Raw genomic sequence first — 26,685 nt, forward strand, 5'->3', positions numbered from 1 at the left:
ACCGGGAGGAAACTCACACAGACACGGGGAGAATGTACAAACTCCACACAGCGAGTCATTCAAGGATGGAGTTAAACCCAGGTCACTGCCCTGTGAGGCAGCAAAGCTAGCCTCGTGGTGCAGGTTCTCCGTTCCTTGAAAGTGCCGTCACAGGCAGACAGCGCAGTGATGAAAGCACTTGGTGATCTTCCCTTTATTGGTGCGTGCTTTGAGTCGAAGCATTTGCATGACATGTTAAATCTGCACAGGACATTGGTTTGGCCACTTTTGTAATATTGCCTTTAATTCTGGTCTCTCTACTGTCGGAAAGATGTTGTCAAACTTGAAAGGGTGCAGAAGAGATTTAAAAGAATGTTGCAGGTGTTGGAGGGTTAGAGTTACAGGGAGAGTTTTAATAGGCTGGGCCTATTTTCAAGTGTTGAGGCTGGGGTAGGGGGATCCTTAAAGGGGTTTATAAAATCATGAGGGGCATAGATAAAATCATAAAGGGGTATAAACAGTCAATGTCTTCCCAGGATAGACGAGTCCAAAATTAGAAGACAAAGGTTTAAGGTGAGAGGAGAATGATTTAAAAAGGGACATGAGGGACAACATTTTCACACAGAGTCTGCTGTGTGTATGGATTGAACCGACAAAAGAGGTGGTGGAGGCAGGTACAGTTACACCATTTAAAAGGCATTTGGATGGATACATGCATGGGAAGGGTTTAGTGGGAGATGGGCCAACTGCTGGCAAGGGGGACGAGATTAATTTAGGATATTTGGCGGTATGGATGACCAGACCGAACGATCTTTTTCCGTGCTGTACATCTCTGAGAGTCTATTGACTTTTCAGTGTATAACACGGGAACAGGAGGAGGCTATTCAGCATCTGGGTTTTGCCAATCGGCTTGTTTGCTCAATCACAGAGAGTCAAATACAAAAATACATCATTCAGATTTTGATAGTGCTTTACAGAAATGGGGAAAGGCCTTTAGTCAAGAAAAAGGCTGTAAATAATGTGAAGAGGCCATTCAGTCCCTCACCTCCATTCCGCAAGAGCAGCAGGTGAGCACAGAGCTATTGGAGCGTGTTACTCTGGAGCAGGAGGAGGACATCTACTTTCATAAACTTGGGATCAGGAGGGAGTCATTCAACTGTTTGAAACTGGGGCACAGAGACAGGAAACAGGCACTCAACTGTTCGAGACAGGGACATAGGAACAGGAGCCAGTTATTCAACTGCTCAAAACTGGGACACAGGGAACTCTGTAGGCTAGTGAGGCCCGAGGATCCTGTTACGCAGGAACAGGAGGAGGTGACTCACTCCCCACCAGTATGGGACACTGGGAGAGAAGGGGAGTTTTCTTGGAACAAACAGAAATATATGATACATTGCATCAGTGGTCCTTTCAATCCTGCCCCACCATTCACGAAGACCACGGCTGATCTGATGGTGATTCCCTCATTCCATTTTACAGCGTTGCCCCTCTCTGCAGCCTCTGCTCCATTTGTTGGTCATGTTGCAGACTCAGATGCTGTAACAACAGTCACCATGACTCATCCAGAGGGATGGGTCTTACCGGATGAGTCAGGATTTGAAGAGTCCAATCAAAAGAATTAAAACACAAAATAAAGACATAGCCAGACGTTTAGTTCTCTCACATTCGCAATCTAACTCACATAACCAGCCCATCCATTACATATTCAGGATGGAGCACTGTGGAGATCCGGCTAGTGTACTGCTGAATGCAACCCAGCAATGTCCAGAGTGAAACTACGTGCAGCCCACACCAATGCTTGATCTATAATCTTGGGCTAAATATCCAGTGTCGGGAGCTGTGCAGTCCGCACTGGTTCATTCATATATAAACAAGGCTGTTGCATTGTTCGGTAACACTGTGTTAGATCCCAGCCCAGTGTGGGGAAACTTGCAGCCAATTTTGGAACTGATAGGATGTGCAGCTCCCATCCATTTACAGCTCCACATCTCCACTGTGCCTTGACAAGGGATGCTGCGAATGTGAAAGTCACTGCAAGGAAGAGATGTAAATGGAAACAATTTACATATCAATAGTTCTGATTAAGGCACGTATCACTCTAGTATTTGAAGATGAAATAACTGAGATAATATCCAATGCTTTTTGACAAGGCTACATAAATGTTGTCATTTTATCTAAGAATAACAGACTAATAAGGGTTCACTTTGTCTGAGAGGGCTCAATGTCTAGCCGTATTGATGCCGAGTCCTCAGCGGTCCAGGGACTAACATAGGATAATAAAAGAGCTTAATTGATTGCTTTTAATCAGGGAGATTTACCCCCCACAATCTGTGGGGCAGTTGCAATTCTGTTAGCTTGATAAAGAATTGCTTATGGTACCAAATAAAAGAGCTAAACTCGCCATTATGTTTCCTAAATATGTGTGTGGGAAACATCAAAGAAAGCATTCGCACGGGGTCTAGGAAATGAGGAAGAACATTCATTTTAATAAGAGCTATCCGACCTAGCCAGGATATTGGAAGTGCCTCCCATCTTTGAAGGTCTTGTTTAATTTTGTCAAACAAATGGACACAGTTAACGTTAAATAAATGACCAAAGACAGATGTAATGAATATACTGAAATAGGGAAACCACCCCCGTGACCATTTAAAAGGAAACCAGGATTTGGCCTCAATATCAGGTATTTCCCTAAGACCTCCCATAGGCATGGCCTCCAACTCTGTAAAATTAATCTTATCGCCCGGAAAGGCAACAAGCGAATCAATGCATTGCATCACATGAACAACCGAAATTGTGGGATTTGACAAAAACATAAGACCCTAATCTGCATACAATGTAATCTTTCGTGACTTCTATCCCACTTCTGGGGCTGATATGTTGGCATCCCTACAGATGGCCTCCGTCAGTGGCTCAATCCCCACCGTAAACAACAATGGTGAAAGGTGTCAGCCTTGTTGGCTGCCTGGAGAAATATTAGTATTACTCGTTGGCCACACCATTAGTGGGAACTGCAGCCAGAGGATCACAGTAAAGGACTCTCACCCACTTGATAAAATCTTTGCGTAGACCAAACCGTTCTAATGTACAGAAGAGATCCGGCCACTCAACCCAATCAAATGCCTTCTCTCATCTAAAGAGATCAATAATCCCTGGGCAGATTGTTGTTGAGACTCTTGGATCATATTGAATAACCTCTTCACATTGTAGAAAGATCTGTGGCCCTTTATAAAGCCTGTTTGGTCCTCTTTGGCAATGAAAGGCAGCAAAGTTTCCAGCCGAAATGCACGAGTCTCAGACAGGATTTTGAAACCAACATTTAAAAGTGAGATTGGCGTGTAAGAAGCACAATCCTCCAGGGTCTCCTTTCTCATCATCAGACAGATATAAGCCTCTCTGAAGGATGGAGGGAGGGGTCCTGACTGTATGAGTGATGGAACACGTTAAACATCAGCCCTGACAATAGGTTTATAAATTATTTATAAAATTCACTGGGAAATCCGTCAGGAAGGTGCGCCTTTACATTCTGAAGCTGCTTCACACCCTCCTGCGCTGGAAATGGTGCATTAAGGCACAACACCTACTCAGGGGTTACTCCTGGAAGACCCAGGTTCTTGAAAAATGACTCCATCTTAATCCATCTATCCTCAAAATGTTCAGTCTGAAATAATTCGGTGAAAAATCTCGGACCGGAGACATTAATCTTTTTGGAATTGAAGGTAAGGGTCCCAATACCTTCCCTAATTGAGGTAATGGCTTAAGAGGGGCGCTCGTTTTCCTGCCAAGATAGAATAAATACCTGCCTGGCTAATCACCATGTTCAAACAGCCTTTGTTTTGCAAAAGTAAGTTCCTTCTTGGCTGTCTGTCTGTAGACCGAAGCGTTGTGATCCTCTGCAGCTTAGCCACTGAGGAACAATCACAGTATGCACTCTTGGCTGCCCTCAGCTTTGCCTCAAACCAGCGTTCCTGCTTCCCCTTCTGCTACATCATAAAGCATAATTATTCCCTTGGCATAAGCCTTAGCAATTTCCCATAGAGTGGATGAGTTACTGGTTGAATCTGAATTTCTAGCTAAGAAAGATCTGAATGCTTTGCAGTGGTCAGCTCAGTGGAACAATGGTTAATAGTGCTGCTTCACAGCGCCAGAGACCTGGGTTCAATTCCTGTGTCAGGTGACTGCCTGTGTGGAGTTTATACATTCTCCCTGTGTCTGCGTGGGTTTTCTCCCACAGTGCAAAAATGTGCCAGTTAGGTAAATTGCCAGCAGTGTTAGGTGAAGGGGTCAATGTCAGGGGGTGGGTTGGTTTGGGCTTTTTGGGCCGAAGGGCGTGTTTCTACACTGTAAGTAAACTAATCTAACTACTCAATTAACCAACTAGTCTTAAGAATAAAGGGATACATTCGCTAGTGTCTCAAATCTATTATATTGCCCTTAATCTTAATCAATAAGTACACTGCTTCATGGTCAGAAATGGTAATATTCCCAATTGTGCAGGATGCCACCGAATCTAAGATTGTTGCAGGAATGGGGAAGATATCAACCCTCATGTGGCATTTATGGCATTTAAAGAAGAAAATGAAATCCCTACTTGTGATGTGGATCTGCCACCAGACATCCACCAGCTCTAGTTCTGCACACATATCCACTAATTGCTTACATTATAACGAGGGTATTGGGACACCTTTGGACATTCTGTCCGTGGGGTCCATAAGACTTTTGAAAACTTCTACAATAATGTGCCACAATGCAAAATAACTGAATTTGGAAAATGCATCTACCAAGAATTTAAGAGGGTGCGCCGGGAATGGGGTGGGGGGGTGGGGAGGGGCAATAAACTTTCAAAATACTATATTCTTTACTATAGTTCAATCCTTTGGGTATTATGAACCTCCTGTGAGTGTCAAATACAATCTAGTAGGTTAAATGGAAGATTCTTTTTATCCATTATGGCTTCTCCCCTACTCGAAATATTAAAAGACGAGAAATAAACCCGATCAAGCCCGACCTGCTGTAATGTCAAATGTTCCTTGTCATCAAGGTGTATCTCCTGCAATAGGACAACATCCACCCTCTCTTTTTTAGACTAGAAAGAAAATCTTTCCTCTTTTCAGGCCAATGGCTCACCTTAATGCTCCAGGTAGACCATTTAAGCACATCATTACCCAGAACACACTATAGCAACATTTGAACTGGAGAGAGGAAGAACTTGAATTACTGATCATTAATAAACAAAGTCTCATAGAGCTTAAAAACTACACAAACTAAAAATACTACAACTGCCAACTCTCAGAACTTTCAAAAACTAAGCATTTTAAGTAAATGGCTGGGGTGGAGTGGGTGAGGGAACCACTTTGCCCGTGCTGTGATACAGAGCCCAACAAAGCAGACCTTCCAGATCACCACGATCTTGGATTTCCCCTTAACATTTTATCGATATTATCATTTCATTTTGCATTATATTCCTGGATGTGCTGGAACAGTGTAAATTTTTTACCACTGTCAGCATTTCCCCAACACTGGACATTCCTGCCATTCCCCGATAATCCTTGATTCCGTTATTCTTTTTGAACCTTCTGTCTGTGCCTCAAACATATTCAATATCTCTGCCGCCAATGCTCTGCAGGGAAGAGAGTTCCAAATACTCTCACCACTGAGAAAACAAAAAATAACTTCATCTGTGTGAGAGATTATTTTTGTCTCCTTACCTGAGAAAGGATATAATTAAATTGGAAGCAGTTAGATGTTTCACTTCATGTATTCCAAGAATGAATGTCTTATATTATGAAAGCTTTAATAGGTTACTCTTGAAACGAGAGGTGATCTTACTGAAACATAGAAAACCAAGAGGACAGTGATCAGATAGATACCCACTGAGTGTTTGTATAGTCCAAACTTCTTGTTGTTTTTATAGAATCTCTACAGTGTGGAGGCAGGACATTCCGTCCATCAAGAGCACATTGACCCTTCGGAACAGTATCCCCTCCGGACCTGCCCCCCTAATCTATCCATGTAATCCTGCATTTCCCATCACTAACCTATCTAGCCTACACATCCCTGGGCACTATGGGCAATTTAGCATGGACAATCCGCTCTAAGCTGCATATCTATGGACAATGGGAGGTAAGTAGAACACTGGGAGGAAATCCGCACAGACATGGGGAGAATGTTCAAAATCAACGCAGAGCGTTGCCCGAGGTTGGAACTGAACGCAGCTACTTGTTAACAGGAGGTATCAGTGCTAACCAGAGATCCACCATGTGCATTCGTTAGGTCCATTAGTTACTTGTGGCTAACTAAAGAAATCTGCCTGACTTGTTCCTGTCACTGAACCTGACTCAATCTGAGAACTTTATCATCGTCCATATCACCAACCTGGTTACATTTAAAATTTGGTGTCAGTAGTGGAGGAATGGGACGAGAAAAGGAAACAGTGACACCCTCCAACATCCGTCAGAGCAGGAATTTGGAGAAATTCGCAAAGTGGGATTTCAGTCAAGTGGGAATTCGCTTTCCCAGAAGTTTGGAGTGGCTTGACCTTTATATTACATCGAAGCTGGCTTTGTCTGATTTTCCATGGACAGGTGAATCAGGGATAATGGAGCATGGAAAGAAACGTGCAGCTGGGATCACAATGAGATGAGCCATGATCTTATTTACTGGTGGAGTAGGGTGAAAGGTCTGAATGGCCCACTTGTGTCCCTCAGCCCTATGTTCTGATGTTCCATTCAGCCCTTCGGACATGCTAAACAGGGGCCGATCGAGGCCACTCCGATGGTTAGGTGTAGTTTTGGAAATGTACTTGGAAAATCCAGACTGGATCAGGAAGTTACCACCACCCCCACCCCCCAGTCCCTGTTTCGAGGTTTCCCCTCTCTGTAACTTCTGCTCCAGGTCTGGGTCATGTTGCAGACCCAGATGCGCTGGGAATATAGCCACATACCCCACCCAGGGTTAGAATAACAAATCCTCTGCTCTCCCTGAATGCAACATTGTACAACACGTTTTCCAGCAAAATAACCCGTTACTTTCTAAAAGCATAGCATGTGAAATTAATAAATAGGAACAGGAGTAGGACAATCGGCCCCTCAAGCTAACCCTGTCATTTAATAAGAACATGGCTGATCTCCTCCAGGGCTCAACTCCACTCTCTTGCCGACTCCTTGTATCCCTCCACAACTCTCTGAGTTAGGGAGTTCCAGACATTCACTACCTTCGGAGAGAAGAAATTACTCTGCATCTCAGATTGAAATCGATGTTCCATATTCGGTATCTATATCATCGAGTTCAACACTTTGCTCAAGAATGGAAACAACTTTTCAACATCTACCTTCTCCAACCCCTTCTGTGTCTTGTATGTTTCAGCATTATCACTCCTCATTCATTTAAACCCCAATGAATAATCGCCTCACCATCTTAGAGATTCTCAATAACACAACCCTTCCTTCCCAGGAAACCACCTAATGTACCATCCAAGTTCCTTGCTGCATCATCATGTTGACTTTATGTTTCATACACAGGAAGACTCTAATTCCTTTACTATTCCTTTTCTGGAAGTCCTCTCCATTAAATAACAGCCTGCCTTTTGATTCTCAGTGTCATCCACAAACTCGGATGTGTGTTGCACTCAGCTCCCTCCTTCAGGCTGTCAGTATAGATTGTAAATAACTGATGCCATCAGACTGATATTTGTGGTCCTCCAGCAGATAAACCTTTACCATAAAGATCCATTAATCCTGACTCTCTGATTTCTGTGTTAAACAATCATCATCCCATGTTAATACAGTATCCGACGTCCTGGAGCTTCTGTTTTGTGTAAGAACTTTTGTTTTGTAATACCTTGTGGAAAATCTCTGGAAAGCCTCGTGTCCACCAGATCCCCTTTATCAAGTCCACTTGTTACATTTTCGGGCATCTCCAGAAATACTTTGCATGATTTTACAGGGCAAAATATAATTTCCCTTTCACAAAACCACCCTGACTCTGCGTGAAGCTTTTCTAAATGTCCATGCTGGGCAGGTTTTCCAAACTATACTAGTCCCATCTGGTTTCATTAGGTCCATGGGCCTCTAAATGTTTCCCATTCATATGTTTGTCCAAATGAGTTTTAAATGTTGTAGCTGTCCTTGTATCTCCCACTCTTCCTCTGGAAGCTCATTCCATACTCACACCGCCCTCTGTAAAAAAGCTGCCCTTTAGTCCCTTTTAAATCTACCCTCTTTCACCTTAAAACTATTCCCTCTATGTTTGGATTCCCCTACCCTTTGGAAAAGACCTTGGCTATTCACCCTATCCATACCTCTCATGATTTTATAAGTTTGTATAATGTCATTCCTCAACATCCTACACTCCATCTGATACAATCTTCAAGAACAAGCGTTTAAAGATAAGCACTGCAAAATTAATCAATATTAAAAATGACAGGTAACCAACACTCGGCACAAAAGTCAAACTGTGATTTGTTTTTCTCCATATTACAATACTAAGGCAGCATGAAACGCTTACTAGTGCCAATAAGAAGTCAAGCACCTGAATTCCTTTATCTAAAGGGGGTAATGACCATGACAGTGAAAACATATCTGTGGCCAGATGTATATACCACATGGTCATCATTCTCCCTCCTGGCCTCCGTATGACTTTGTGTGGTTGTGTCTTTTTTATCTTGCATTCAATAGAGAGAACCCCTTTCCCCCATTCACACCTTAAATTCGACCCGTTATACAGAATATTTCCTTTCACCACTGCTAAAAGCCCGTTTTTCTTTTGCCACACCCACTTTTCCCTGCCACTCAACCTCTACATCTGGCAAGGGACTAAAAGACCATTTTGCAATTGTATTCAGTTTTGAAGAATTGTCACACTGGACTGGAAACGCTAACTGTTTCTCTTTCTCTGCAGATGTTAACAGACCTGCTGAGTTTCTCCAGAAATGAATAGGCGCAGAACAATTTTTCAATTAAATAAATAATTATGGATACTGGAAATAAAAATGAAAAGCCTTTATAGAAGGTTCACTGGACCTGCAAGTTTAACTCTGCATTCACTCCAGAAAATTCTTCAACATCTTTCGCAATTTCTTCAGCAATTTCTGTTTTTGAACAATTTCCAACAACATATTGTCAAAGATGCCCAAACATCCTGTCCAACATGGAGCGTTGTACACTGGGAACTGAACAGTAACGCATGGTGACAAGTTCCTTAACTCTGAAACTGCATAAGGCTGGCATCACTGACACTGCAGTGCTCTGATTCATGGTCAGGGAGAAAAACAGAAGGAAACACATTCACTTCAAATATAGAAGATGGCATTACTGAAAGGAAAAGTTTCAGATTAGTATCTTAAATGGATATTATTTATGTAACAAATTGGAGGTGTGACACGAAGGAAAGACTTCCAGCAGAACGAGAATATGAAATTGGAAGTATTTCCGCATCAGAAACCAGAGTAGGTCACTGAACACCGGGCTGATGGGTGAATGGGTCTCGGTGTGAACTGAGGGGCAGTCAGTGGAATTGGACTGTAGATATTGCAGCTAAAATTTGATTATCATCTGATGCTGTAGATTTCAGTGACAATCTGTAACCTTTCCCCCAGGATAGTCCATCCGTCTACCATTACCATCAAGCCGATTCATGGGTTAGTGACGAGTGTGGGTGAACATGGTCAGGTCGGAATCACATGCACCTAAACCTGATGACAATCCATTAAAGCTACCGCACATGACTGGTTACAGTATGAACAGCAGGACTAAAATCTGATACAGAGAGAGAGAGAGAGATAATCCCAAGACTAACAAATCAGATATAAGCTCTGTCGTCCTGTCAAATCCATGCATAAAAGTCGATGGACCGTTAAACAACTGACTGGGGGAGAGGACTCCACAAATATCCCCATCCCAAATAATGGAACAGCCCTGTGCATCAGTGTAAAAGATGCAGTATCTGCGCCATCCTCAGCCAGAAGTGTTGTGTAGATTACCGACCTCACCCTCAAGATGATACCCTGAGAAGCACAGATGCCCATCTTAACCAATTCAATTCACTGCACGTGACATGAAGCAACAGCTGGATACTGTAGATATGACAAAGGCATTTGGCCCTGACACCATTCCTGCAATAGGACTGAGGACTTTTGCTACACAACAAGCCGTGTACCTGAGGAAGCTGTTTCATTCCAGCTCCAACTCTGACAACTCCTGGCAATGTGGGTAATTACTCAACTATGTCCCATCCCCTAAGAAGGGAATAATTACAACCAGAACAATTGCCACGCCCTCAGTCCCATCACGATAGTCAAATTGGTTGGAGTTATTTTTGATAGAGCTGTCAAACAGTACAGAAATAATCGGTTCAGTGTGGTTTCCGATAGGTTCCCATGTGGAGATGCTGCTGTTGTGGAATTGCCATTGGATTGCTAATCCAGACAAGGATAATTCTCTGTCAAGTGGTGCAAGTTAAAAACAATTAATAAAACATCGAGATCTATTATCTGGCGTCAGTAATATTGATCTTGTGTTCAATGTCGATTATAGATGTCGATCCACTTCCCCAATGTACTTTCGGGAAGTGAATCTCCTGTGCTTTCCTGGTCTGGCCTAAAAGTGACTCCAGACACACAGACATGTGATACACTCTTCAATGGTCTCTGAAACGGCCAAGCAAGGCACTCAATTGTATCAAACTGCTCCGAGGTCTTAAAGGATAAACCCGGAGAGAACACCCGGCACCAGCCTCGTTAGTAGAAAAGGGAACGGGAAACACAATCCTGTCGACCCTGCAGAGACATCCTTCCTAACAGCTGAGAGCTTGTGACAACATTTACAGAGCTTTCGCACACACTGCACAGAAGCATCAGGAAAGGAATACGTCATACAACTCATTGAGCTTTCCCTATTCTAGTTAATGGCCGAACATCTCCTCAACGCAGTTTTCCCCAAACTATATACATAACCCTTAATATGTTTAAACATTGTGAAACATAAAATGCGAACTGCTGTAGTCCATTCAGCCCATCAGTTTTGCGCCTCCATTCTATGTACAGACAGTTCACTGATAACAAGTGTTGATTAAATACAATTCGGCTGCAATGCAATTCATGAACCTTTTTCTATAAAGTGAACTGGCGTTCACTGTGACGCGATTTCTTGTCGGGCACCAGCTGAACAGCAAACCCAGCCTCAGAAACCCTCTATCTACAAAAGGTACAATCAATGTGTTCAGCTAAAAGAGGAGTGCAATTGACTCTTCAGGCCTTGAAACTGAGCCTGAAACTGGGAATTGTAGTCTATATTTAGAACGAGCTTTATTTCAAACTGTGGGGAGAATCTTGGGGAAAACTGGAATTCGGCATCGGTATCACATGGTCAGTCAGCACCCGCGTGCTTTCTGGTGAAGATTGTGGTGAAAGGTACAGTGCACCAGTGAGTGACTGTCATGTGAAAGCGTTACATTTACAGGACTGGTCCATTACAACATGTAATTTAAAGATTTATTTAGACTGTCCTATTGTGTGTTAGACCAAATTTAACTTTTGGTTTTTACTGATATTTTTGGGGGTTCGCCAATTTCCCTCTTTTTTCCATAGACCCCATTATTAATATTGCACGATTTTCTACAACACAGTGTTGTACAGGAACACAGTTATTGTGTTATTGGAGAACAACCTGGAATAATAGCTGATCTTCTATTTTCACACCATACTCCTGCTCTCTCCCTATCCCTTTAGTTTCCACAAATCCTTATTGATACTCAGCCCCTTGACCTCCACAGCCTGATCTGGGAGAGAGTACCCCTGGTTCGCCACTCTCTGAGTGCAGACATTTATTCTCATCTCAATGCAAAGTGGCCTGTCTGTGCCTAATATTGTGGCCCCTTGGTTTAGACGTCCCAGCCACGGGAATTACCATCCCTGCTTCTAATCTGTCTCGCCCTGTCAGAGTGTTATATATTTCAATGTGATTTTCACTCATTTTCCTAAAGCCCATTGAATACAGATCCAGTCGCCCCAAACTCTGCTCCCACAAAAAGTCTGTCATCCCAGAGATCAGTCTGGTCATCCTTTGCTGCTCTCCCTCAATGTCAGGTTTGTCATCTGTTAGGAAAAGAGACCAAAACTGCCCACAATACTGCACAATGTTCGAGATGGGGCCTCACCAAGGCCCTGTACAGCTGCAGTAAGATACTTTTACTCCTGTACTCAAATCCCCTGAAATGAAGGTGCATACTGCATTTATCTTCCTTCCTGCTTTCTACTCCTGCAATATTGCTTTCAGTGACTGGTGTACAGGGAGATCCAGTTTCCTTTCAAAGTTACAGTTCCCCACTTGATGGGCCTATATACAATGGTCAGCGTGCCAATGCCATTCCCAGTATTGACTTCTGGCTTCAGAACTTACAACCCTACATGGACTCTGAGGGCTACGCAGAAATAAACAAAAATGCAGCTTAAGTTCATTTATAGTGCAACATTTTTCAAACACTCATTTTTCAAATGGGAGGCTGCCATTCTATTGTTCCCATCAAAGTACACAACATCTCATCTCCCCATTACTCTCCATCTGCCAGGTATTTGCCCAGTCACTCCACTTGTCTCAGTCACCTTGGAACGTTTTTACATCCTCCTCATCCACTCACAGGCTGACACCGTTTTGTGCTGTCAGCAGACTTGGGAATGTTGCATTTGCGCCCCTCACCCAAAGATATGATGTGTATTGGGAATAGCTGGAGCCCAAGACACGATCCGTACAATATCCTCCAAGCCTTCCATATAAAAATAAAGCATTGTTTTATTCCTACTCACTGTTTCCTGACAGCTCTCCCATTCTAAATCTATGACCATATATTAGCCCCAGTCCCATAGGATTCGAATTTGCACAATAGGCTTGGGCTTTATCAAAATTCTTTCTGATAATCCACTCATATTGCATTGATACCTCCTACATAATTTTACCATAAGCCACTTTCTCAAATATGATTCCCATTTCATAAATCTCTGTTGACTTTGTCTATGCCCATTAATTTCAGTCCAATACTTTCTCTAAACTGTTTAGTTGCTATTTCCATTCTATTCCCTTTTTCTCACAAGACTGAAATTCCCTAGTATTGCTTGGAAGTTTTCTTTTTTGTTTTGTTTTCTTCTGAGAAGGCATAACTAAAGTATTTGCTCCATAGTCCTGCTATTTCCCGATCCTCAATTATCTGGCATCAGATTGTAAGAAATCTGCAACCTTTTTCTATTAATTTTGCCATTGACAAATTTCCAGAAAATATGACAAGTTCTCTATTTACAACTTTGTTAAGATATTCTTCAGAAACCCATCAATTCCTACCTTAAGCTACTCAATGATTGACCTTCCACAGCCATACAATCACAGAGGCACAGACTCTGTACTACCAGAAATACAGCACGGTCTACTTTAGAAAGGAGACAGGGGAGTGGGAGTAACTGGAGAAGTGAGACAATGGTGGGTCCAATCACAGGAATGAGAGCATTCAATAAAATTATTGCCAGATCAGATGAAATGGTTAGTTACATCAAATTGTGAATCTGCCTTACAGTACCATCCCAGACACCATAAACTGGGACAAGGGACCAACCAGAATGGAGAGCTATGCACACCATGCTCGTGGACTACTCTATAAACTGTTCTACCTGCCCAGCATGGGGACCATTGCAAACCTTTGCCAGTATATTGCTACTATACTTGCACTACAGAAATGTCTTGCACGGGAAGATTTGTAACCCATGCAGTGAGTGACAGTAAATGGGCTCTCACAAATGCATGGCTCTGTATCTCCACTGCCGAAATATAAGGCAAGAGATTGAGTGTGCGTGTGTGTGTGTGTGTGTGTGTTGTGGCAGTAGATTTGTAAATTAATTTTCGAGAGAGAATAGACAGAGAGGAAATCAGCTTAAATGTGAACAACTGACAGGGCTTTGTGTCATTAACAGAGGGAGACTGAGGACCGTGTCATAGACAAAGGTGACGATGTGCTTATGAATATTAAAGTAAATGCATTGCCAGACCCAACAACGATATAAAGCAATACTTACAGGAATGATGGGATTTTGGTCTGCTTTTAGATACAAGCCATGGAATAACGACTCAGATTTGGTTAAGCAGCAGCAGATCATTGGCTTTATTAAGACTGTGTTTCATAGCTGAAGGTTCACACAGCAGATGGGATGAACCAATGAAGCACAATCTGCAGTTCTCAATAGTTAAAATTAGGAATGGTCAGGATATAGTGTCAGTAATCAGCTTGGGGCCAACGGGATCACCGTATTTGTGACTCATCTGTTTCAGCATCAGTTATTGGCCAGGGATGAGATGGAGTCAAAGGACGGAAATGGAGTTTGCATCCAGAACAGAAGACAGTGACCTCGAGGCTTTCAATATTTAAATAGCAAGGGCAGTGATGCAATGAATCCTGGTTCATACCAGAAAGTGAGTAGGTCAACCAACAAGGCCCAGTGCCAGAACTAAAGAAGGAGAGAAAGAATGAACAAGTTCACTGTTGTTTGTTGTGGATTGGAGCGTGAATACTTACAGAGTATAGTAAATGAAAAGAACAGTAATACAGTCGCACATGGTTAATGCAAATAATATCGACAGTGAAACTTACTAGGGACACCAACAATAGCCAGGATAGGATAATAAATACATTGAATGATGTAAAGTGCATATCTGATCCGCGATGATAACGGCCACCAATATGTGGAAAGAATCCAAACATAATAGGATAACCTCCTGTCCATTGTTGGAACATTCCAGTCTATTGTTCTCAGATTCTGATCCACTGTTGGAACATTCCAATCGATTGTTCTCAGATTCTGATCCACTGTTGGAACATTCCAGTCTATTGTTCTCAGATTCTGATCCCCAGCATTTCCACGAACGTACAAAAACTAGAGTTAAGTCAAGTGTCAGTCAAAGACAAATGAGAAGCCTGGTCTGAATCACTAACAGTTGTGAGGATTCCTCATGTTACTGAGCACATGAGCGGCAGAGAGTGATTAACACAGGCGTTCAATGGATAGACACAGAGCAAGTTACAAAGGTGTGCCTCGAAACTGTTAAAACCCCATTATCCAACATGGAACACAGGGCAGGACACTGGGAAGTCAAAGAAAACGCAAGCAATGCTTTTTTGAACACTGTTTCTAAGCTTCTTAGTGTTGGAAGCTGATGCTCTTGAGTGAGCAACATTCAAGGGCAGGAAAAGATATAGGACATTTATTCACATTGAAACTGGACAATTAAAACTAGATGGTGGGGAAGCAATTTAAACACCAACAAATGGGAGGGATTTGGGAAACAGACAGAGAGAGAGAGAATCTCTGAGCCAGTGTTATGGAAGGATGTGTTTTCAGGTTTCAGAATGCTTTAATGAAGACATTTCGATCATATCTAGCAACATAGGTTAGTATGTCCGGGAATGATGAATTTATACAATATTGGTGCAAGGTCAGATCGAGTCAGAGTCTCGGAGATGTACAGCACAGATTAAGACGCTTCAGACTAAATCGTCCGTGCTGATGGGATACCCCAAATTAAACTAATCGCATTTGGTCAATGTCGATGTAAACCCTTCCTCTTCATGTACCCATCCAAATATCATTTAGACGTTATAATTGTAAAATTCCTCCACCACCTCCTCTGGCAGCTCATTCCACACATGCACCACCCTCTGTGGGAAAAAGTTGCTCCTTAGGTCATTTTAAAATCTTTTCCCTCTCATCGGAAATCGATGCCCTCTAGTTTTGTGGAAAAAGACCTTGGCTATGAACACTATACATGCTCCTCACATTACAGGAATAGAGTAACCCAATCATCAAAGTTTGTGAGAACCCAATTTACTCGCACTCTCCCGATAGCTCCAATCCTGGCAACATCCTTGTAAATCTTTACTGACTCCCTTCAAGTTTCACAATATATTTCCAAAAGGAAGGAGACCAGAATTGAATGCAGTACTCCAGGAGTAGCCAAAGTAATGTGCTGTACAGCAGCAACATGACCACCCAATTCATATAGTCAAAGCACTGGCCAATAAAGGTAAGCATATCAAATGCCTTCTTCACTATTCTACCTAACTGCGACTCTACTTTCAAGAAACTATGAACCTACATTCCAAGGTCTCTTTGTTCAGCAACACTCCCCAGGACGCTAGCATGAAGTGTACATGTCCTGCCCTGATTTGCATTTCCAAAATGCAGCACCTCCCGTTTATGTAGATTAAAAACCACCTTCCCATTGTCAGCCCATCTGCCCATCTGATCAAGATTCCATTGTACTCTGAGGTAAACCTTCTTTGCTGTCCACTGCACCATCATTTTTGGTTTCATCTGCAAACTTAGCAACTATTGCTGCAATGATCACATCCAAATGATTTATGTGAATAGTGAAAAGCAGTGGAGCCAGCACTAACCCTTGTAGCACACCAATGGTCACAACCCTCCTGTTCGAAAATCAATCCTTCACCACCACCCTCTGTCTCCTGCCTTCGGGCTAATTCTGTATACCTATAGCTAGTTCTCCCTGTATTCCATATGAACTAAACTTGTTAACCAATCTACCATGCAGGAAGTTGGCAAATGCCTTACTGAATTCCATATCAACAATGTACACCTCTGCCTCAATGAATCCTCTTAGTCACTTCTTCAACCATACTCAGTCAATTTAGTGAGATACAACTTTCCATGCTTCGAGCCATGATACCTATCACTTATCAGTCCTTGCTTTTCAAAATCCATGCAAACCTTGTGCCTCATAATCCTTATCAACAGCTTGCTCCACGGACGTCTGGCTCACTAGCTTTTCCTTATCATCCTTCGAAATGTTGTCAGTAATCGCACCAAGTTCGCAAGCTAAGTTACGGTACCTCATCTGTGACAATTCACTATACAAATATCGCAGCAAGAGGCCCAGCAATCACTTCACTCGCTTCCCACAGAGTTCTCGGGTACATCTGATCAGGTGCTGAAGATTTTCCCACCTTAACGGTTTACGAACTCCAGCATCTCCTCCTCTGTAATACAGGCACATTTCAACATGTCACGGTTTATTTCCAAAGTTCTTTAGCTTCCATATCCTTGTGCACAGTGAATACTGACGCATGATGCTTGTTGAGTATCGTCTCCATCTCCTGCGGTTTTGCACATCGGCAACCTTTCTGATCTTTATGTGGCCCAAAACTCTCCTGAGCTATTCTTTTGTCCTTAATGTATGTGTAGAGTCCCTTTGGATTCTCCTTAACCCTACTTGCCTGAACTATTTCATGTCCCCTTTATGGCCTCCGGATTTCCCTCTTATGTATACTCCGACTGGCTTTAGACCCTTCTCAATAGTCACTTTAAATCTGGAATTAAGAGCCAAATGACGATGATGAATCCATTTTCGATTTTTGGAAAAACCCATCAGGTTCGCTGATGGCCTTGAAGGAAGCAAACTGCCTGAGTTACATGAGACTCCAGGCCGACAACAATGTGTGTGACTCGTAACTGGATTAGTGGTGCTGGAAGAGCACAGCAGTTCAGGCAGCATCCGAGGAGCAGTAAAATCGACGTTTCGGGCTAAAGCCCTTCATCAGGAATACAGGCAGAGAGCCTGAAGCGTGGAGAGATAAGCTAGAGGAGGGTGGGGGTGGGGAGAAAGTAGCATATAGGTGAGTGGGGGAGGGGATGAAGGTGATAGGTCGGGGGCGGGGGGAGGGTGAAGTGGATAAGTGGAAAAGAAGATAGGCAGGTAGGATAACTCAGGACAAGTCACGGTGATAGTGCTGAGCTGTACGTATGGAACTGGGGTGAGGTGGGGAAAGGGGAAATGAGGAAATTGTTGAAGTCCTAATTGATGCCCTGGGGTTGAAGTGTTCCGAGGCGGAAGATGAGGCTTTCTTCCTCCAGGCGTCTGGTGGTGAGGGAGCGGCAGTGAAGGAGGCCCAGGACCTCCATGTCCTCGGCAGAGTGGGAGGGAGAGTTGAAATGTGACTCGTAACTGCCCGCTGGGCAATTAGTAATGGGTAATGAATGCAGGTCCAACCAGTGATACCCTCAACCCGTGAATGAGTACTGAAAAAAACCTTGACTCCTGCTCTCCCTACCTGACATTGCTTCCCTCTTATCCATGACCAGACACTCAATTTCTCCCGTCCTCCAGCATTCCTTACACCTATCAGCCTTACCCTTCACCCTAACAGGGACAGACTGTCTCGGTGATTTTGACATCTCCTTTTTGAAGGCTTCCCTCTTCTCAGCTGGCCCCGTAACTGCGAATATCTGTTCCAATCCAGTTTGGAAGTTCTTGCTAATATCATCAAAATTGGCCTTTCTCCAACTTAGAGCGTTACCTTTTAGACCCAGTTCATCCTTTTCCATCTCTATTTTAAAACTAATAGAATTATGATATGTGTCTCAAAGTGCTTCCCCACTGATAGCTCAGTCTCCTGCCCTGCCATATTTACCAAAGGGAAGGTGACGTTGAGCTCCTTCTCTGTGATGGAGAGCATTGGTCAAGCAGCTGCAGCGTTATAACTGGGATTGTGCTCAACAGTGTCTTCGTCTCACTGGACTGGATTAAACAATAATTTATCTCAGTGCCATTTTCATTGAGTGTGACAGAGGGATTGTCTGCACAAGGTCGAGCTAATTTCCTGGTGCTACCTTATCGAACTCACCTCATTAACTACCTACCCCACCCCATGGTGCCCCTCTCATTCAATGCCAGCCCTATTCTCCCACCCATCTTGGCTGGAGGTACTCACCATCGCACTGATGCCCCTGGGTATTCCGTGATCCCTGGCACTGGTGCCATCTTTAAAAGGCCAGTGGGCACACAGTTGAGCTTTTATGATGTCGGAGCTGGTTTGTACAGTTTACCCCGAGCATGGCAGATAAGGGGCAATTACACCACAGTTTGTCAACTGGGGCATGGAGGTCCTGGTGGATGGGGTAGTACAGAGGGGGACCATTCCCTTCCCAGCAAGACCCACAGAGCATGGTCTGAGCTCCCCACCTAGTTCAGTACAGTATCTGCGGTCTGAAGAAACGTCGAGCAATACAGGGCAAGCATCAAGAACCGTCCCCGCTCTGCCAGAATAAGGGTCACCATATTCTCTCTGCTCCCTCACACTGACTGTATATCTGTTATAGCAGCGATCCAGAACAACGTTCACGCTCCACGGCTCTCACTGCTGCTTGCAGTTCTCTCTCTCTCTCTCTCTCTCTCTCTCTCTCTCTCTCTCTCTCTCTCTCTCTCTCTCTCTCTCCATTATTCCCCACCCCCCACCCCCACACCCCACACACACACAACGATAACATTGCGTGGATACAATACTGCGGACTGACTCCCTCCAGACAACTCACCTCCACCAGCATTAACAGCAGGGGTATCCCTCCCACCCTCCCTCCCTCCCCACCGCCCTTCTCACATTCCATTAGAAACAGCCTGGAATAGGACTGGAAGGGCCTATTCGGGTGGTGGCGTGCCCGATATCCGTTCCCTCACCCCCTCCCCCCCTCCATGTGGGGAGGACCCTGCTATGCGCCGGAGAGGACGGGGACGCCTCGTGTGGAGATTCTGAAACATCCACGAACCACCGACAGAGTAAAGAGCAATGTTCAGTGAAGGGCAATTCTCACTTTTAACACACTGGCAGTTCTGTTTCCCTTGGCACAACTTAGAGGCCGTGGCCCTGATGCCATCTCCCTTTTGTGTCGAGCTGGTACAAATGGAATCCCCACGGTCTCGGTGGGCAGGAGGGTGTGCTCACAACACATTGTCACCACCACCTCGCAGGAAGGGAGCACGGGGACTCCCTCCTACACCTCCTCCTGTAAACAGCTCAGATACTGAAACTAATCTGTGAGATTTACTGCTCTCCCACTTGTCCTGACATCTTCAATAAACTGTTCTCATATACACCCTGGCCCCTCTGTCCCTGCACCTCCTTTATAACGGTACAACCTATTTTATATTGCCTTTCAATGTCCTTCCTACTAAACAGCACCACCTCACTGCGCTGCATTGACCCTCATCTGCCATACACCTGAACACTACACCAATTTATAACTTTCCTGTTGGAGTTCCACACCGTCCACAACAAACTTCACAATTCTTTCAGGTATGGTGTCTGAAAGTATTGAAATTGTCCTCCAGTCAGATTCCACCCAAAAATACTGGCACACACCAGACAGAGGGAGTGAAATATTGACACACTCTCCATGTCTGTATTACTGTCAATGCACAGTGAATGCCTCTTTGTGTCTGTATTCGTATGTGTATCTGTGTGGGGCGGGTCTGGCACTTTCTGTGGTGTTTAAAGTGATGTAATATCCTCCAATATGAGTACTGATTAACGATCACTAAATGTAAAATGTCAACTTTCATTTTTGTCCAAAGAGGCTTCCAGAGCTGCGGAGATTTCTGTTGTTGTCAATCTCTGTTGCACCCCCACCCCGATCCCCCACCCACCACCCCACTGTAATCGTGATGCTGAAGTGTGTAAACGATCAGGAAATCAGTCTGGGAGGGAGAGACGGAGGGCAGCAGTTCACAGCGCAATCCATCCTGAATTTTGATTGCACCAAACATACACACACACATACACACGCATACACGCACGGGTGAACATACACACACGCACATGCACATACTAGGTTGGTTTGGAGAGGATTGTCATTGACCTTAGGTCCTCAGAGTGGAACATGTTCATGTGGAGAAATATCTGCGCTGTTTCTGCAATGTGGAAATGGTTTTTCACTGGGCAGTATTTCCAACACACAGTATACACATTAAAGAATATTTCCATTGCAATTATATCCAAGCAATTCCGAGTGAGCCACTTTCCAAGGCGATTAGATTAATTTTAATGCACTTTCTTTAACTTGGAATTATTAATGTTTTACTCTTATGAGTAACCTCACATGTGAGAAAGGATTGAAAAGACCTAAACCAGACCAGAAGAGTGTGGGCTTGTATCATTTTAAAGAAAAGAGGGAAAGGGAGAGGAAGGGAGAGTGGTTTTGACTCAGTTTCAGTGATTCACACCAAAAACAAGAAGAGTTCCCATTGCACAGAGATGCAGAGACAGAGATCCACACACTAATGCAGGAACACATGTAACAAGCTCAGAGAGATAGACATGCAAACAGAGGTTAACAGAGACACACAGGAATAGACAAACACGAACAGAAATATGCAGACACATACTTGGACATGCAAACACACATAGACTCATTGAGTTATACAGGGTATTTGCAAACAGGCCTTTCGGCCCATACAGTCCATGCTGACCATAATCCTAAACTAAACCAGTCCAACCTGCCTGCGCTTGGCCCAGATTTGTCCAAATGTTCTCTTATTCTTGTATATAACCAAATGCGTTTTAAGTGTTATAACTTCACCCACAATCCATCACTTCCTCAGAAAGTACATTCCCTTCACGAACCACATGCTGTGTAAAAAATGAATCACCTCACAGGTCCTGATCAGGTGGATCCAATAAATTTGTAGGAATTTAAGGAAGTGATGCTGGGTCCCTTGCTGAGATGTTGTCATCATCAATAGCCACAGGTGAGATGCTGGAAGTCATGAGTTTGACTAAAGTTTTGCTATTAAACAAAATGGAAAGAAAAAGCCAAGAACTATAGATTGGGGCCCCTGAAATCAGTGGTGGGCACGGTGTTGGAGGGAATCATGAGCTATAGGATTTAAATGCATTTGGAAAGGCAAGGACTGATTAGTGATAGGCAAAAGTGAGGACTGCAGATGCTGGAGATCAGAGTCTAGATGAGAACGTTACTGGAAAAGCACAGCAGGTCAGGCAGCATCTGACGAACAGGAAAATCGACGATCTGTACAAAAGCCCTTTATATGCATCGTGAAATGGGGGTGTGCATGGATAATCATGTCACACTAATTTGATTTTGTTTTTGTTGAGAAGTAACGGACAGGATTGATGACGGCAGACGCTGGAAGTGATCTATATGGACTTCCGTTAGGCATTTGACGTAACTCCCCATGGAGACTGGTTAGCAAGATGAGATCACATGGAATACAGGGAGAATTACCCAGTTGGATACAGAACTGGCTCAAGGGTAGAGAACAGAGTGTTGTTGTGGAGGGTTGTTTTGCAGACTGGAGGCCTGCTGACCAATGGAGTGCCACGGGGATCGGTGCTGGATCCGCTACTATTCGTCACTTATATAAATGATTTCGATATGAACATAGGACAATTAGTAGGTTTGCAGATGACACCAAAATTGGAGGTATAGTGGCCAGCAAAGAATGTTACTTCAGATTACGACGGGACCTTAATCAGATGGGCCAATGGACCGAGGAGTGGCAGACGGAGTTTAATAAAGATAATTGTGAAATGCTGCATATTGGAAAGGCATATCAGGGCAAGAATTATACACTTCCTGGTAAAATCGTGGGGAGTGTTGCTGAACAAAATGATCTCAGAGTACAGATTTATTCTTCCTTGAAAGTGGATTTGCAGGTAGATAGGGCAGTGAAGAAAGTATTTGATATGTAATTGGTCAAGTCCATTGTGTATATGCGTTCGGAGACTGGACTGTGACTGTACAGGACATTGGTTCGGGCCACTGTTGGATGACTGTTTGCAATTCTGGTCTCCCTGCTCTGTAGGAAGCATGTTGTCAAACTCGAAAGGGTTCAAGAAGGGTTTACACTGCCATGATTGTAGGGTTTGAGTTACAGGGAGAGGCTGAATAGGCTGAGCCTGTTTTCCCTGGAGAATCAGAGGAGGAGGGTTGATGTTCGAGGTTAGTGAAATCATGGGTACAACAGATAGATTGCATAGCCAAAGTCTTTTCTATATGTAGTGCAGTCGAAAACTTGATGGCAAAGGTTAAGGTTGGATAGGAAAGACAGAAAAGGGCTCTAATGGGTAATATCTTCATGTAGAAGATGGTCCGTGTGTAATGAGCCTCCAGAGGAAGGTATTGAGGCTGACACAATTATAACATTTAACAGGAATCTGGATGGACAGATAAATGGGAAGGGTTTAGATGGAAATTGACCAAATGCCGGCAAATGGGAGGAGAATAATTTTGGCTGTCTGGTTGCCATGGACACGTTGGACCAAAGGGTCTGTTTCCATGGTATACACCTCTATGACGCCATGTCTTTTAACAAACTTCCTCCTCTTATCTTAAAACAACCCCCACTCGAGGGAAAAGACACCTACCATTCAACATTACTGATACCTCTCATGATATTATAAACCTCTAAAAGGTAATTTCTCAGCCTCCTACGCTCCAGTAGAAAATGTATGAGTCTGTTGAGCCTGTCCTTATATGCAAACACTCCATTCCCAGCAACATGCTGAGAAATTTCTTCTGAACTCTTCCGAACTTGATAATATTCTCGATTTAACAGGGCGACCAGAACTGCACAAAGTCCTCCAGGACATGCCTCATGGATGTCCTGTGCAACCTGAAAATACCGTCCCAACACCTATACTCAAAGGACAGTCCACTGCTATTCGTCATTTATATAAATGATTTGGATGAGAACGTAGGAGATATAGCTTGAAAATTTGCAGATGGCTTCAAAATTGGAGGTGTAGTGAACAGTTAAGAACGTTACCACAGAGTAAAATGGACTCTTGTTCAGATGGGCCAATGGACTGAGAGGTGGCAGATGGAGGTATATTTAGATTAACGCGAGGTGCTACATCTTGAAAAAGCAAATCAGAGCATGACTTATATATGATAAAGTCCTGGACAGCGTTGCTGAACAAAGAGACCTTGGAGTACGGGTCATATTTCCTTGAATGTAGAGTTGCAGGTAGATAGGATAGTGAAATAGGTGTTTAATATGCATTCCTTTATTGTTCAAACCACTGAGTACAAGAGTTGGGAGGTCATGTTGCGGCTGTGCAAGACATTGGTTAGGCCACTTTTGCAATATTGCGTACAATTCTAGTCTCATTCCTATCGGAAAGATGTTGTGAAACTTGGAAAGTTGCAGAAAAATTTGCAAAGATGTTGCCAGGGCTGGAGGATTTGAGCTGTAGGGAGAGCTGGAATAGGTTGAGGCTGTTTTTTTCTGAATCATTAGGGGCTGAAAGGTGAATTATAGAGGTTTATAAAATCATGAGAGGCATGCATAGGCTAAATAGACAATGTTTTTTTTTTCCCCGGGGTAAGCGAGTCCACAATTAGAGGGCATAGGTTTAAGATGAGAGGGGAAAGACTTAAAAGGGACCACAGTTGGCAATTTTTATGCTTAGAGGGTGGTATGTGTATGGAATGAGTTGCCAGAGGCTGGTAAAAATAAAGTATTAAAAAACATTTGGATGAGTATATAAATAGGAATGGTTCAGATGGATATGGGAAGGTGTTGGCAAAATTGACAAGATTAGGTTAGGGTATCAAGTCGACATGGACAAGTTGTACCAGAGGGCCCGTTTCCGTGCAGTACATCTCTATGACTATGTCTATATAATGAAGAACATCAAGTGAAACACCTTCATAAGCGCCCTGTCTGCATATGAAGCAAACTTCAAAAAATTATGCCTGAAATCCTAGGTTGCTCTGTTCTACAACACTACCAATGGCTCAACATTTAATTGTATATGTGTTTTTTTAGTTTGTTTTACCAAAGTACAATACCTTGCATTTATCAACATTAAACTCCATCCGCAATTCTTTAGCCCAGTGAGTGCTAATACTGGAGAAGAAAGGCTGGAAAGTAATCAGTTACCTTGTACCATTTACTGGTTTTAGGAAGAGGGCAGTCACACGTTAGAGATGGGAAACAGTGATCGGTGTTTCAGGCCAGAAAGTATGCTCTGTCTTTGTCTCTGGTGTTTAGTGTTGATATCTATTCGAGTTCCTTCACAGTGCATTGTGTGTCTGCAGGATTTCATTCCCTCATATTGCAGACTACAGATGATAGACATTTAAACTGGAAATAATAGACAAGTTTTTAAAGATGTTCATAGTTTATCTCGAAGGCAGAGCACATAAACCCGATATCCTACAGTTGAGGCAAGTAATTTGCATTTTTTAACAACGTTGTTATTTTAACTGGGTAATTCAGTAAAGTGAACCAGATTTCAATGAATCCATACCGATCTGAAAGCTGACATTTAAAGTTAAAAATTTGGGCATGGGTTAGATCTTGTGCTGTCAGTAGTATCTCTGCCTCTGAGGCAGTGCTCTGGATTCTATTCCAATTCCTGAACATGTCTGGTAGTGTCCCTAGCTCGAGAGCAGATTGTCTGGATTCAGGTGCAGCGTGTCAGAACAGGCTGATGAACGAACACACAGGAGAATAATGCTGCAACTTTTGGGGCTATTGTGGAGCGGTGGTAGTGTCCCTACCTCTGGGCCCCATAGGTCTAAGTTCTAATCCATCTGGAGGTGTTTGATAATATGTCTGAACGTGTTGACTAAAACGATCTTAAAGTTGTGGTTTGATCGAGATGGAAGAGGTGTCAGTATTGAATTTCAGAAATTAAGCCCCGGATGACTGAAATCACAGACCCTGGGTGAGAGGAACATTAGCACCTTCTAGTGGTCTATAAATTCATGAGGTTCATGGATAGGGGGTGAGTAGTCAAGATCTTTTCCCCATGCTTGGAAGTCGAAAATTAGAAGGCATAGATTTAATGTGAGAGTGGAATGATTTTAAAGTGACGTCGGGGCAACGTTTTCACTCAGAATGTGGAGTGTGTACAAAATGAACTGCCAGAAGAAGTGATGGAGGTAGGTATAATTACAACATTTAAAAGGCACCCAGATGGATATATTGATAGGAAGGATTCAGAATGATGTGCTCCAATTGCTAGCAAATAGATTAGATTCATTACAGTGTAGCACAAGTCCACACCAACTCTCTGAAGAGTTACCCACCCAGAACCATCTCACCACATTTACCCCGGCTAATGCACCTGACATTACGTGCAACTTAGCATGGCCAATTGACATAAGCTGCACAATTTTGTACTGTGGGAAGAAACCCACGCAGACACAGCGAGAATGTGCAAACTCCACACAGTCAGTCAGCTGTGCCAGCAATCAAACTCAGGTCCCTGGTACTGTGAGGCAGGAGTGCTAACTACTGAGCCACTGCACCACCCCAAGTAGGGCACGATTAATTTCCGAAATCAGGTTGGCATGGACGAGTTGGTCAAAAGTGTTTGCTTCGGTGCTGTACAACTCTTAAGATTCATCAAGCCATTTGATCTAGGTCCCTGTGTAATCTTCATTGTCCACTATATAGCCAAACTTGGTTTCATCCACAATCTTTCTAACAACGCCTTCTATAATTTTCATCTGAATCATTTGTCTAAATGTCAAAACAAAAATGGATTGAGCAGAAGTCCCTGTGGAACACCACCGTGCACAGTGTCACAAAGCTGGTCCCTTTTCTCTAAAAGCTTCCTTTTCTCAAAGACACTGTGTCCTGGATTTCTTTTTTTAGAGGTGTCGTAAATAGTTCCCGGCTCCAAGGTGACTGGTTTTGTACAGAGATTAAACGGTTTTGTGTTTAAAGGTATAATGAAAGGGGAGTGGTCAGCTCTCTATGTGAGCAGTTCAGTCCAGAACTAATTTGTAGTTTAGCTGATTGGACAGGCTCTCTCTCTCTCTCTCTCTCTCTCTCTTTCTGCCCTTCTATCTTTAAAGTCTAATCATTTGTTCCATTTGTACTGTTTTAAGGGGGGTTTGCTTATTGGGAT

The sequence above is a fragment of the Chiloscyllium punctatum genome, chromosome 31 (genome assembly GCF_047496795.1).
Source record: "Chiloscyllium punctatum isolate Juve2018m chromosome 31, sChiPun1.3, whole genome shotgun sequence".
Taxonomy (NCBI): Eukaryota; Metazoa; Chordata; class Chondrichthyes; order Orectolobiformes; family Hemiscylliidae; genus Chiloscyllium; species Chiloscyllium punctatum.